Below are 13,591 nucleotides of genomic sequence, written 5' to 3' on the forward strand. Positions count from 1 at the left end.
CAATAGTGCAAGTTCTCCCACTTAAAAAGAGGACAGAGGCCGGTAATTTTCATCATAGATATACCTCAACTATGAGAGACAAAACAAGAAAAAAAAAATCCAGGAAATCACATCGTCTGATTTTTAAAGAATTTATTTGCAAAATATGGTGGAAAATAAGTATCAGGTCAGTTACAAACAAGCAAGATTTCTGGCTCTCACAGACCTGTAACTTCTTCTGTAAGAGGCTCCTCTGTCCTCCACTTGTTGCCTTCATTAATGGCACCTGTTTGAACCCGTTATCAGTATAAAAGACACCTGTCCACAACCTCAAACAGTCACACTCTAAACTCCACCATGGCCAAAATTAGAGAGCTGTCAAAGGAAACCTGAAACAAAATTATAGACCTGCACCAGGCTGGGAAGTCTGAATCTGCAATAGGTAAACAGCTTGGTGTGAAGAAATCAACTGTGGGATCAATTATTAGAAAATGGAAAACATACAAGACCACTGACAATCTTCCTCGATCTGGGGCTCCACGCAAGATCTCACCCCGTGGGGTCAAAATGATCACAAGAACGGTGAGTAAAAATCCCAGAACCACACGGGGGGACCTAGTGAATGACCTGCAGAGAGCTGGGACCAAAGTAACAAAGGCTACCATCAGTAACACATTACGCCGCCAGGGACTCAAATCCTGCAGTGCCAGACGTGTCCCCCTGCTTAAGCCAGTACATGTCAAGGCCCATCTCAAGTTTGCTAGAGAGCATTTGGATGATCCAGACGATGACTGGGAGAATATCATATGGTCAGATGAAACCAAAATAGAACTTTTTGGTAAAAACTCTACTCGTCGTGTTTGGAGGAGAGACAATGCTGAGTTGCATCCAAAGAACACCATACCTACAGTGGAGCATGGGGGTGGAAACATCATGCATTGGGGCTGTTTTTCTGCTAAGGGACCAGGACGACTGATCCGTGTGAAGGAAAGAATGAATGGGGCCATGTATCGTCAAATTATGAGTGAAAACCTCCTTCCATCAGCAAGGGCATTGAAGATGAAACGTAGCTGGGTCTTTCAGCATTTCAAGGTCCTGGAGTGGCCTAGCCAGTCTCCAGATCTCAACCCCATAGAAAATCTTTGGAGGGAGTTGAAAGTCCGTGTTGCCCAGCGACAGCTTCAGAACATCACTGCTCTAGAGGAGATCTGCATGGAGGAATGGGCCAAAATACCAGCAACAGTGTGTGAAAACCTTGTGAAGACTTACAGAAAACGTTTGATCTCTGTCATTGCCAACAAAGGGCATAAAAAAAAGTATTGAGATGAACTTTTGTTATTGACCAAATACTTATTTTCCACCATATTTTGCAAATAAATTCTTTAAAAATCAGACAATGTGATTTTCTGGATTTTTTTTCTCATTTTGTCTCTCATAGTTGAGGTATATCTATGATGAAAATTACCGGCCTCTCTCATCTTTTTAAGTGGGAGAACTTGCACTATTGGTGGCTGACTAAATACTTTTTTGTCCCACTGTATATATCATTAAGACTCTGGGGATTTCTGTTAAACTTATCCAGCTTTAGGCGTGGTGGAAACCCAAAAGTCTCTGTAATTACAGTATGAGAAATACCCAAGACACAACTCATTTTCTTCCTAATCCTATGTAATATGTTGGGGTAACCCATTTTACATTTACTTCTGTATAGATTGCCTCATAGATCATACAGTTACACTTTCACTCTGTTATTAAATCTTTTTAGCCTCCATAGTTTCTAACAAAAACAATAGATGTATGGCTAGCTGCCAGCATTTAATGCACTGAATAAGCAGCAGTAGGAAGACAAACTCCTCCTAACCTCACATACAGGCAGTAAGTCTTTTTCTTTTAGTGCTTAAACTACATTTATGATTGATTTTTTTCTAAACACTGCAGAAAAAAAACAATTTTACTTTTTTAGCTATGTTTTTTTTTTTATATTAACCCTTATATTGAGATGAGTAAAAATGACTTGTGTGATAGTAATTTTTATGTGAATAATTTATAACACATTTTTGTATATTATATTATATATTTAACTGAATCAAGTTTAATGTACAACACGATAGAAGCGATTTAACTTTTAATGTTTTTAAACAATGTAAGACATCAAGTCAGTCTTGTAACTTTCTCATTAAGGCCAAAATCCACTGAACATGATTTAGTGTCATGTTCAGTGTTCATGTTCAGCATATGATAGTATATGAAATCAGAGCAATTTCATCTCATTGAAATGCATGGGGCTAGTCAGACTGTACATAATTCTGTGATAGTGTGCCTGTGTGGTTCCAATCTCAGGTAGACCCTTCAGCACTACCTTTCAGCCATACTCAGCTTCCTTTATTCTACCTGCTGAGAAGTCATTAACAGTAGGTGGAGTGGATTGTGCCTTAAACCGGGAATACACCGTACAATTTTCTCAATCGTTGCACGCAGCTGCAGCTCACGCTGTACAATAAAACCGCAGGCTTTAAAAGTTTACAACTCACAATGTATTTTCTCACACAGTGCAACCCCAATGCTTTTGCTCTTAAGCAATCTACTTGTTCACCCTGCACATTTAAAAACTACATCGGACTCAGCTCCGCAATGAGATGGCTTTACTGGAACTCGTCTATCTGGAAGCCAAACAAGTAGAAGAGGAATATGAGGCTCACTATAGTGAAACGCTCTGCCTTGGCAATTTGTGCAATTTTGTGTGCTAAAAGCCCAAAAAAGAAAAGGCGATGACGTATTTGGCTAAGCAAACGTGGCTACTACGGTCTGTCAATTTTAGAGAAAGAACACCATTTCACTCACACCCTCGCCATACTGCTGTGTTTTCATCTGAGAGGAAGAGAAAGAGGAAAAATCCTTTACTGTTTCTCAATTCACAAGAACTCGAGTAGGACTTGTGTTCTCGCCAAGTATATTCTTGAGAAGAACACAGAAAAGAGTGGACTTGGGGAGAATGGGAGCATGCAGCATAAATAGTTGTCAATTGGAACAGAAGCGTACTCGTGACGTCATCACATGCCCGGCTCGCCTAGAGCTGCATTTCACCTCCTGTTATTAATAGTCTCTAGATGGTAATAAATTCTTACTTTTTTCATTTAGTCAGGGAATGATAATTATCACGGCCAGATAAACACAAATCAAATCAACATTTTGTCAATTAAAACCAACTCGACATCAGCGCCAGCAATACTTCACACACAGCTATTCCAAAAGAGGGCTGCTGCAAACGGGCTAGGATTAGACCTGGCTGCTGTTACCCTCTGAAGTCCGCTGGTTGCCGTGGTCCTCTTAACTTTGGAACGTTTTTTTTAAATTAAGCATTAAATCGTTAAATGGGCCATATAGTGACGCTTTAAAGTGTAATGTTCTCGCCTCAAATGATCTTAAAACGTGCTTTTATTGAACAACAGCAACAGAAAAGAGAACTTTTATCTTAATACTCTGAGCTCTGTTAGCACTCCATTGAAAGCTGCTGCTGCCGCAGTGCATGCTGGGACAGCTGTCAATGTCAAGAATGGACAAGTCTGCTCTGATGCATACTCTGTAAATATGGAGGGGCGAGAACAAATCCGGGGACTTTGTCTGTTCTCGGTCTGCTGTTCTTGTGAAATGGAATAGTACTAGGGCTGAGGCTGATGATGTCTCACAAGGACACGGGCACATGAGAACGCACAAGTACACATATTGAGAAACGGCACTTGTTTGCCCATGCACACTTAGCGATTTGCCCTCGACCACCGTATGATGGCCGACTAAAGTTCAAACATGTTTGATTTTCTCCCGACCTTACGATTCCTGATCGGGAGGTGGTCGTGAGAGGCTGATCCCCCCTCGTTACCCCCTACATGACGCACGATCAGGCTGAAAGTTGGCCTGATTGAAAAATTCTCACACGACTGGAGAATCGGCCCGAAAAGGGCAAAAAAACATACAGTGCATGCCCAGCTTTAGGAGAGCCCATAGAAAAGGGGAATCAGAGTTATTGAAGAGACCCTCAGAAAGAAGGCAGAGAGAGCATGCGAGCTAGGGATAAAGGTTGCATGTGAAACTATTCTGTTATGCCCATGATTTTAGTCCTTCTTAACAACTATGTGAAAAACACAATTTTGTGAGACAAAGTGGACTTAATGGGACAACGAAAGAGGGCACCATTGTTGAAACAAACAATAAAAATCCAGGCTGGAATTTGGCAAACTACACATTTTTGTGTTCCACAAAGCTTCTTGGAGAATGGGCAGATGGGACACAAACTGAACTTTTTTTTAAAACATACCAGAAGGAAAAGTGAAATATATAGTTGCCGTGAAAGAATAGTGTCCCTACTGTGAAACATGGAGGAGACTCTTTTATGCTCTGAGATTGTTTTGCTTCATCTGACACAGGGTGTCTTAAATCTCCAGCTCATATTCTGCACAGATGTTTCTGTACACTATACAAGCCACTTCGTTATGACGTTCCATGTATTGTTTTCCTGTCAGTATATTAGGCCCTGCTGAGAGATGGTTTCTGGTCTTTTCATACCCTCCTCCTGGGATATTGCCTGGTATGGTAGATCTGGGCCTCTATTGCTCTGGTGCTCAAGGCCTGCTCCTATGCTGCTATGATCAGTGCTTCTGTGCTTTACTTCAGCCCGGCGCTCTCTAGCCATTGTTTGGAGGCACTAACCATTGGGGGCTCTGATGGTCACTAAGCATATGCCTCCTTCTTTGGGCTTAGTGTATATGGAACTCGAATTAAGTCACCTAAATGCACCACTGAGCGTTATCACAGATCCTTCCTCCCAGCAGCTGTAAGACTTTATAACCACCACTATTCCCAGTAACCTAAATAGGTTGTTATGTTCATCCTGATTTCGCACAGTTTCTATCTTATTCATTTAAATAACATGTTGCTGTCATTTTGCACATCTCTGATGTTGCAGCTATTTTTCAAATACCCATTACTGTAAAAATGTCCATAGCTGTATATTGGTTATTTATTCTCCAGGTGCACAGTTTTATATTGTTAAAACACTTAACAGTACAGTATTTCATCTCTTTATTTTTTAAATCTTCAGTATTATGTTATTCTTATACACTTTTCTAAGGTCCACATATGTGTGACCATTTTTCTACAATCTGTTTGCTACTTTAAACACCAGGTTTTCCCAATTCTGGGGCAATAAAGGGATTTTCTATTCTATTCTATTCTATTCTATTCTATTCTATTCTATTCTATTCTATTCTATTCTATTCTGAACAGAAATAAAAATCGAAGATTCCAGTTTAATTGGAAATTAAATGGAAAATAATGCTGGTCATTACTAAATAATAATAAAAAAAAACTTAATCAATGCATTGTGATCCCTATATTCATCGAAGGGTTAATAGAAACTTTTAATCAAATTGAAGTGTTAAAAAGTATGCTTCTTTCAGTTTCAGTTCTATAAAATGCAGGGGCTGAGAGAGTATTTTATGACAATGAAGAATTTAATTTTTTATGAAAATAAACTTTATTTAGGCCATCTTAATGTAACAGAAACAAATGTTACTTCTATTAAGGTATAAGAAACTGAATACTTTTTTATCTTAACCAACTACTTTCTCAAAAAGTTAGCAAATTCATGTGTATATACTTTATTTTTGGACAATTTTACTACTTTTCTTTCTGTGACTTGGACAGCTAATTCATCAAAACTATGTTGCCTTCAGCACAGAGGTACACAGAGAGCTAAATACTGTCAGAGTCATCCAAAAAACTGTTTACATGTCACTGTCTTTTTGATGAATGAGCCGATTGGGTGTTTGCATTTTTCTTTTTTTACCTGCTTAAGATCTATGTTTACCAGCTTGAAAATTTCCAGATTTTCTCTGTCCTGTTTTGCAACTCTTTCTTTCTATCAGACAGGATTTTTATTTATCAGTTTCACTTGGTTTCCCAGAATTAGATTTGCTCTGGACTGAGATCCCTTGGAACAGAGGTCAACAAAGAGCTTGACAGCCTTGCTAATCAACAGTGCCAACCTTTCACATCAGCAGCATCAGACACTTTCACTTTGTATCTACCATGTATAAGAAACAAATGAGCTATCCAAAAAGCAACAAAAGGATATTTGCAGATAAAAAGTGCACTCAGTAACCTTTTCTTGGTGATTAAAAATATGAGACTTTGGGGAGACACACACTGGCATCAAAGTGAGAAGATAAGATTTATCTCTTGGTATTTTAGCACAATGAGAAGTCTTTGACTTCACATATTTAATTGTATGGCACTAAAGGTACGTTTTTTCCTTTATGTAATACATTTTCAGATTTTTCCATCCTTAATAACTTCCAGTTATGAAGGATATGGAGTTCAGTATTAACCTTTATTGTACTCTTGGGTTTTCTTCACTGCCATCGTAAGGACTTAAAAAGTTTTAGCTAAGATAATGTTAAGACGGAGAACTGTGGTTCTGTCATAATAATTGAGGTAGTGGCGGCTGCTGGAGTTTATTCCAGGGGAAGCTATAAATTCAAAACAGACATATACCAAAAACCAATTAAACGTATATAAGTTATCCTACCAGTATATTTATATGAATGCCGACAACAAAAAATATTATTAAAACACTTTATAAAAACAAAACATAATTTAATGTACAGGTTTACTTTTTGTACATAAATCTTGCCCTTCTGAGGTTTTCTGAAGGCAAGACCTGTGTTTTGCAAGGTCCAATATGGTGTAACAAACCCCCCCAAAAAATGTACTAGTTTAATAATGGAGAAGCTATTAGTCAGCTTTATTTTTTTATATATATAAGAAATGTTTATTTTCTGAGAATGTGTTTATTTAAGACCAACTATGCAAATTAAAAAACATCTAGAAAAAGTACACTATATTATATTATTTTCCATGTGAATCCCAGATTGTTCTTTCTTCTTTGCCTTTTATAAAAAGTGCTGTAAATCAGTCCTACTTGTCTTTACCTATGCTGGGTCAGATACCGACCCTTGAAAAAGTAGGCAGGCATTCAAGGCAAGTTGTAGCTAAACCAGGTCCAGGAAAAAGACAGTGTGTACCATCTCCATCTGTCTTTTGGACTGCTGATTAATTTTGATGTCCGGCTAATCAGGTCCAAACAGTTTTACCTTCAGCTTCTCTTGGTTAGTTTGCTTGGCTACCGTGACTTGGCCTGTCAATCACTTGCACTACAACTATGACAAGAGTTCCTGTCACCTAAGGGCGTAGCTTTGGAGCGCCCAGAACTCTCCTACACTGATGTATTGCAAAGGAGCTATTGCACATGTACAACTTTTAATAAGATTCAATAGGCAAATATTTTTGCACCGAGGTCGGACACTTGTCATTAAAGATTAAATATTTATCATTTACATCTAAAAATATATATCAACATGTTTCATATTTACTTAATTAAATTTTTTTTATGTCTTAATAAAGGTCATTGGGCTGGTGGTGCGGCGCCCTCTATTGGCCAGCTGCCACTAATTCAAGGTTGGCAATATGTTGACCAGTTACCTTGCAGGAAGTAGGTTTTGGGTTTAAATCTCAGCCACAGTTTTTTCTGCAAGAGGTTTGCATGTTTTTCCATCCATACAGTACATTAGTATGGATGGAGAAAAGTAATGTCTTATTTTTAGCATGCTTTGTTGTCTGTCCTGAGTGTCTGTGTTGGTCTGCAATGGACTAGGAAAAATGCTGTTTTTCCAGTCTTTTTAAACTTGGCATCTTTCGTGATTACACTCTGTAACCCTGTATTTTTTTGTTACCTAACTGTTGTTTGATGCCTCCGCTGCGTTGACCACCATTATTTTAAAAATTGGCATCATGACTCCACCTCAAATTTCTGCAAACTTGTTGTTCCATTTGAAGCATCCTTGCCACTTCATCTCTGTTGTGATAGAAAGATGACCCCAGCCACAGTGCGGTTGTGTCTGCTGTTGTGTTTGTGTAGCAACTCCAGACAACTGTCAGCCTGTATAATTGGTTAGACCCCAATTATAAGACGCCCTGAGTGTCTGTGTTGGTCTGCAATGGACTAGTCATGTTTCTAAACTGCAAACTACCTCTTGCCAACTGAACTCTCAAATAATCTTTTCCCCCATTACTGCCATTTAGTATAAGTTGTTTTGTAGCTTACTTCTTTAAGTAGTTGACAAAAGCTGAACTTTACTCGGCTACATTTGAAATCAAATTTAAAGTTACATTTACATCAATTGGGCTGATAATCTAGTCCCAAAAAACAGAGGCACATAAGTAGGCCTATAGCTGCAGCAGCATTAGCCTTTCTCCTACTTATATGTAAAGCATATCTAAGTTATTATGAGTGTAAATGTCGTTTGCACTGCTTTTAAAAGCTCAACACCGAACCTGGCAAGCGGAGGTAAATAAGACAAAGGTTTAGCTTAGTGTAAATTATTTTTATTATTCTTATTTTCCTGGATAGTGTTGCATTACATATCAATTTTTTGCTTTATTGTTTTTTTTTTTTTTTTTAGAAAACCATATCGACCATAACAAAGTATAAAATTAATTCAGTATCTGGTTTGTGTGTGAGACCATGACCATGTAAATATTCTAAATATAACAAAAAAATGTTAATAATAGTTTTATCTAGTACCTAGGTTTCTAATGAAGAGGGAATTGACAATTGATTGACAATTAGGAGGACCACTTGTTTAGATGATTCACCCAGAAATAAAAGATCGCCCTCTATACCTTTAAGTGTGAATAGAAAATATGTCATCTTTCTTTGCAGTGTTTCACAGATATTTTCTTTTTTTTTTTTTTTTTTTTTTTTTTTTACAGTGTCCTGTCTGGCAAGGTGGCAATAAGAATAACTGTCTTGATGCCAAAAGGAGCCCAACAGATTTTACTTTCACAAGTGTAGCGGTATCGCAATTGCCATACTGCTCAAATTGTCTCATGTATATAAATTGCTTTATTATAATTAAGCAGGGAGTTTTACAGTTCATATGGACACTGCAATGTAGGTAGAGCAGAAAAACAGAAGAAGAGGAAGGAAAAAGAAAAAAAGGACAAAAGATGAAAAAAAGAGGAGATAGGAAGGAGACAATGACAAAACATTTTCAGTCTGCTTCATCACCTGCAATGAGATGAAAAAAAAGAACAGCACAACCAAAATACATGGTACGAGATATACAATAAAGCAAACACCTTGAAACTATCGCTAAAGTAATATTAAGTCTGACATGTACTCTGTGTTACCTGAAGATATGAATGTGGGGTTTCTGTTTGGAAGTGAATCTCTAAGTACCTGAAGCCTAGCACCTGTAGTTGTTTGTGAGGATGAACTTCACACATATTTTCAACTTTTATCAAATAGTTCTTAGTTACACTGCCTCTTAAACATTAACCCCTAAAGCAAAAGAGTATTTTCAAGCTTTTAACCAAATTCTATAACCAGCTTCATTCTAATGATTCCACATCTCACCTCATTTTGTTAAAGCGATTTATTACTTTAGCATGCAAAGGTCTGGTTTCACTGTGAACTTTTACTCCAATTAAATGTGAAAGCTGGAGGAACTTTGAAGTTGCATATCTGTTTTTAAAAGCAGCAAATATTGAATAATAACATAACACCATTTGGTCCATATGTAATTCTATGTTGCGTGCAGCACAATATATGTTGTATATTCTATTCGTGTAGCCTCACCTTGCAATTGCTTGGAAGGATAGTCAGACGTTGTCTCAATGGGATTAATTACACGCTAGAAAACCAAGCAATTGAAAGAAAAAGTGTCAGTCTGCCTTTTCCTCTTTAAAGCTGCTTTTATCCCCATTGTTAAAACAGCAAAGGGCAAAATTAGGTTATTATTGCATTATGTTGCTCTTAGATGAGACATGTTCATATCTACTGAGGTGTGTAAGAAGAAGTGCTTTTGTAAGAATAGCAGACAAGGAGACCATGGAGAGGACAATAATGCATTACTCATTTTTGAAGAGTTTAATATTCCACACTTTACAAATACATCAGATTTGCTATGCTTCTGCTGTCCTTTTCTGCCCAAGGCGATCTGTTGGTCACAAATTCTCACTTGATGACACTTCCTCATTGCGAGTCATGGAAACAGTATGAGGTAGCAAACTTTTTCTTGATTGTGCACATCTTTTCAGAAAAGTGGAGAAGGTCTAGAGTCTGATTGAAAGGTCAACACACAAATTTATCTTCAACTACTTTGAATGGTTATACTGTTTATCTAACACACTAATTCATTTTAATTGTGCCCATTTTCTGCAGTAATTTATGGTATCATAATTGCTTAGGGTGAATCAGTTTTTGTAGCGTATTTGACATCAGATTGAGGTATATTAGAATAGATGGAGATAGCCTTTTATAATAAGTATAACAAGCATTTATATCATGTGCATAATAAGCTTTTTATGGACGATTGTAGATTTCAGAAGAAATATGTCAGAGGCTATTACATTAATGGTGTTCACCTGGACAGCTAACTCCGCTGGAGACATAATATCTCGAAGAAGTCTTTTATAAAAAGGGACAGAGCAGACTACTTCTTGAGGAAGCTTCGGTCCTCCAGTCTGTAGAAGAAAGTGTGATCTCTTCCGCCAGAATCTGAAAAAGCTTATAAAGAAGGCCGACTCTGGTCTAGAACTTTTTGATACATCTAGAGATGATTTATTAAACAAGAATTCTTCATAAAATATAGAACATTATGAACAATCTTTACCATCTTCTTCAGTAAGACGCTCCTCCAGATCTGGTGTATGACAGACCACGTAAGAATCCTTCCTGCCTACAGCTATCAACATCTACAAAAACTGAAAAAGGAAAAAAGCATATGAATAACTAGAACATTTTATTTTAGCTTTGTAATATATCAGTTGCTTCTTAATGTATTTTTTTATTTGAATAGCAGGGGTGTGAGTTAACTGCTTAGAGATGTCTTAAACGCTTAAAAAAAAATCCCCTACCACATGAATTAAAAGAAAACTAGCAGTCTGAACCATTTTTTTAAGATGGTACCTTTAGCATGGTTGACAGTCTGTCCATCCATCCATCCATCCATCCATCCATCCATCCATCCATCCATCCATCCATCCATCCATCCATCCATCCATCCATCCATCCATCCATCCATCCATCCATCCATCCATCCATCCATCCATCCATCCATCCATCCATCCATCCATCCATCCATTAAATCAATTCAAATAACAAAAAGACAAAGGAATCTATTAGAGTCTTATGTTGTTTTAGACTGACGAAAATAGTATAAAACGTATCCGTACTTAGGCTGATCTCATTCTAAGGCCATTTTGGTATTTTTCACAAAAGACAAATAATTAAGCAGCATGTCTCAAGATAATTTGGAATGGATGTATTAGCAAAGTATCCTCAAGGTCAGAGCCTAAACTGCTCAGATAAACCAAAAAAATCAAAAGCCACATCTCCAGTTCTACTGTTGTCATTTAACCAGTGGTGTCAAAAGTACATACATCTGTCACTTACAGTAAGTAAAAGTATAGACAGTTCAGTTTAAAAACACTCTGGCTTTAAAAACTAGATCTAAAGTAATATCTCAAGCATCAATTCTGCATTTTACATAAATATTCCTGCTGCACACGCCTTTTCTTTTTGAGGACTGGATCTCTAAGGACTTAGCATCTCCAAAGCCCTCAGAACTCCTTGTTAATTCTAGGATAACAGAACTCGTTCCTTCACCAATCTCCAGAGCTTTCTGTTTGCTGAAATAAACTGGCAATATGTTACAGACAGAGGGCCGGATTTATCAAGATCCAATTTTGCGTGCAGTAATTTGCGTTCGCAAACTGGAATTTTGCGCAAGGGGCTGAACCATGGTTTGCGGGTGATTTAACAAGAGTGATTGCGTAACTGGTGGCAGGTGCAAAACTGTTGGAGACGCCCTATTTAAATGATGGTTTTGCGCATTTTGTGGTTTGCGGCAAAGTAGTTTGTACAAACTAGTGCATTAAGAAATTTAAATCTTACAGTGACACCCCCACACCCTCCAATATGTATGTATATATATATATATATATATATATATATATATATATATATATATATATATATATATATATATATAATATTATTTTTTTTTTTTTTTTTTACGGTGTCAGGGCGACATGTCATTTAGAACGACAGACAGCACTTCTGAAAAACTAGATTGGGAGATCCAATGTTTTGTGATATCTGGTATTGCGTGGGTCCTCCTTGTGGCTGGCTCCAAAACCATTCGGAGTTCCCCCAACAGCTCCAAAATGGCAATGCTGGATAAACGATATGTTTTGATGATCGTTTCCTCGTTCATTCCAAAAATATTCAGTCGGAGTGAAAAAATGCGTTCTCTGCGTCTCCTTGCTTCATTTCGATGTCTCCTTCTTGCGAGTTGGGAGTGAGACTGTGTTGCAATAACCGCTGCCATTTGTGCGCAATTACGCATACAGACCATTTGCACCTTCTTTTGAAACGTGTTAAATATAGAGTCAGATACCGTTAGCAAAATTGCTTTCAGGTTTGATAAATCACTTTGCGAGTGCTAAATTAATATATTTACATGTTCTCCTCCTACAAGACGCACTTTTGCGTGTAAACGCCCCATATTGCATATTCATTGCAGAAAAAGTACTAAATGGATAAGAGGCGCTATTTAGCACGTTTTAAAGACCAAATCCTTTTAGCACGCTGTTGATAGATCAGTTTGTACATTTTTTAGCGTGCGCAGTGAAATAGCTCACGTTTTTATACACGCAAACCTTTGATAGATCCGGCCCAGAGACTGCAATCTGGTGCCACTGGTTATGAGTGTGTGATTAAGAGTAGCGATAAATAGAAATGTGAACCAGGCCAATGTCTAATTACATTCTAAGAGTAAAACCAAACTGCTTTGTGTGGGCTTGATCAAGTGAGAGTGTGTCGAGAATGAAGCCAGATGCAATTTCTCCCTGAGCAGTAAGCTTAGCTAACTTTCCAAATATGCTGACAACCTTCCATATAAATGGGTCTTTTCTAGTATTGTGGGGACTGGACGGCAAGTTGAAAACAATGGAATATTTTTAGCAGCACAGCAGGTTTAATTGGTTACATGTTAATTGTTCAGGACTTAATAAAATACTGTCTTAGCAGAGGGAAAAATAAGTGCTGCATAAAACAAACAAGATTAATTTTCGTATAGACAAAACGTTGGAACATTTATAGTTTTTAATCTAGAAAAAAATGTTTATTCCAATCTTGAGTGGTGTGACATACATGATGCCATGACATGCTGAAATTTAGACTATAATGAAATCAACATTTAACTTCAAACCTTGCCTCACTCATTATCATTGTTCAGACTTTTTCCTAATAATAGAAGTACTTGATAAAAATAAACCTGAACTAATTCTCAGAATATTTACTTGCAGTTCAAGAGTTTTTTTTAAGACTTTTAGATGAGAGGATGTTTTAAAAAGATTAATTAGTCTGCAGGGGAAGGTAACAGTGATGTTTGAATTAATATACATACATTTTAAGGTTTTTATCTCTTGGTTTGTGATCTTTAGCATTATAGCAATTTTAGTGTAACCAATGGATTTACACTTGAAATTC

Source organism: Cyprinodon tularosa, unplaced genomic scaffold (assembly GCF_016077235.1).
Source record: "Cyprinodon tularosa strain WSP-4 unplaced genomic scaffold, ASM1607723v1 ctg710, whole genome shotgun sequence".
In the NCBI taxonomy this organism is placed as follows: Eukaryota; Metazoa; Chordata; class Actinopteri; order Cyprinodontiformes; family Cyprinodontidae; genus Cyprinodon; species Cyprinodon tularosa.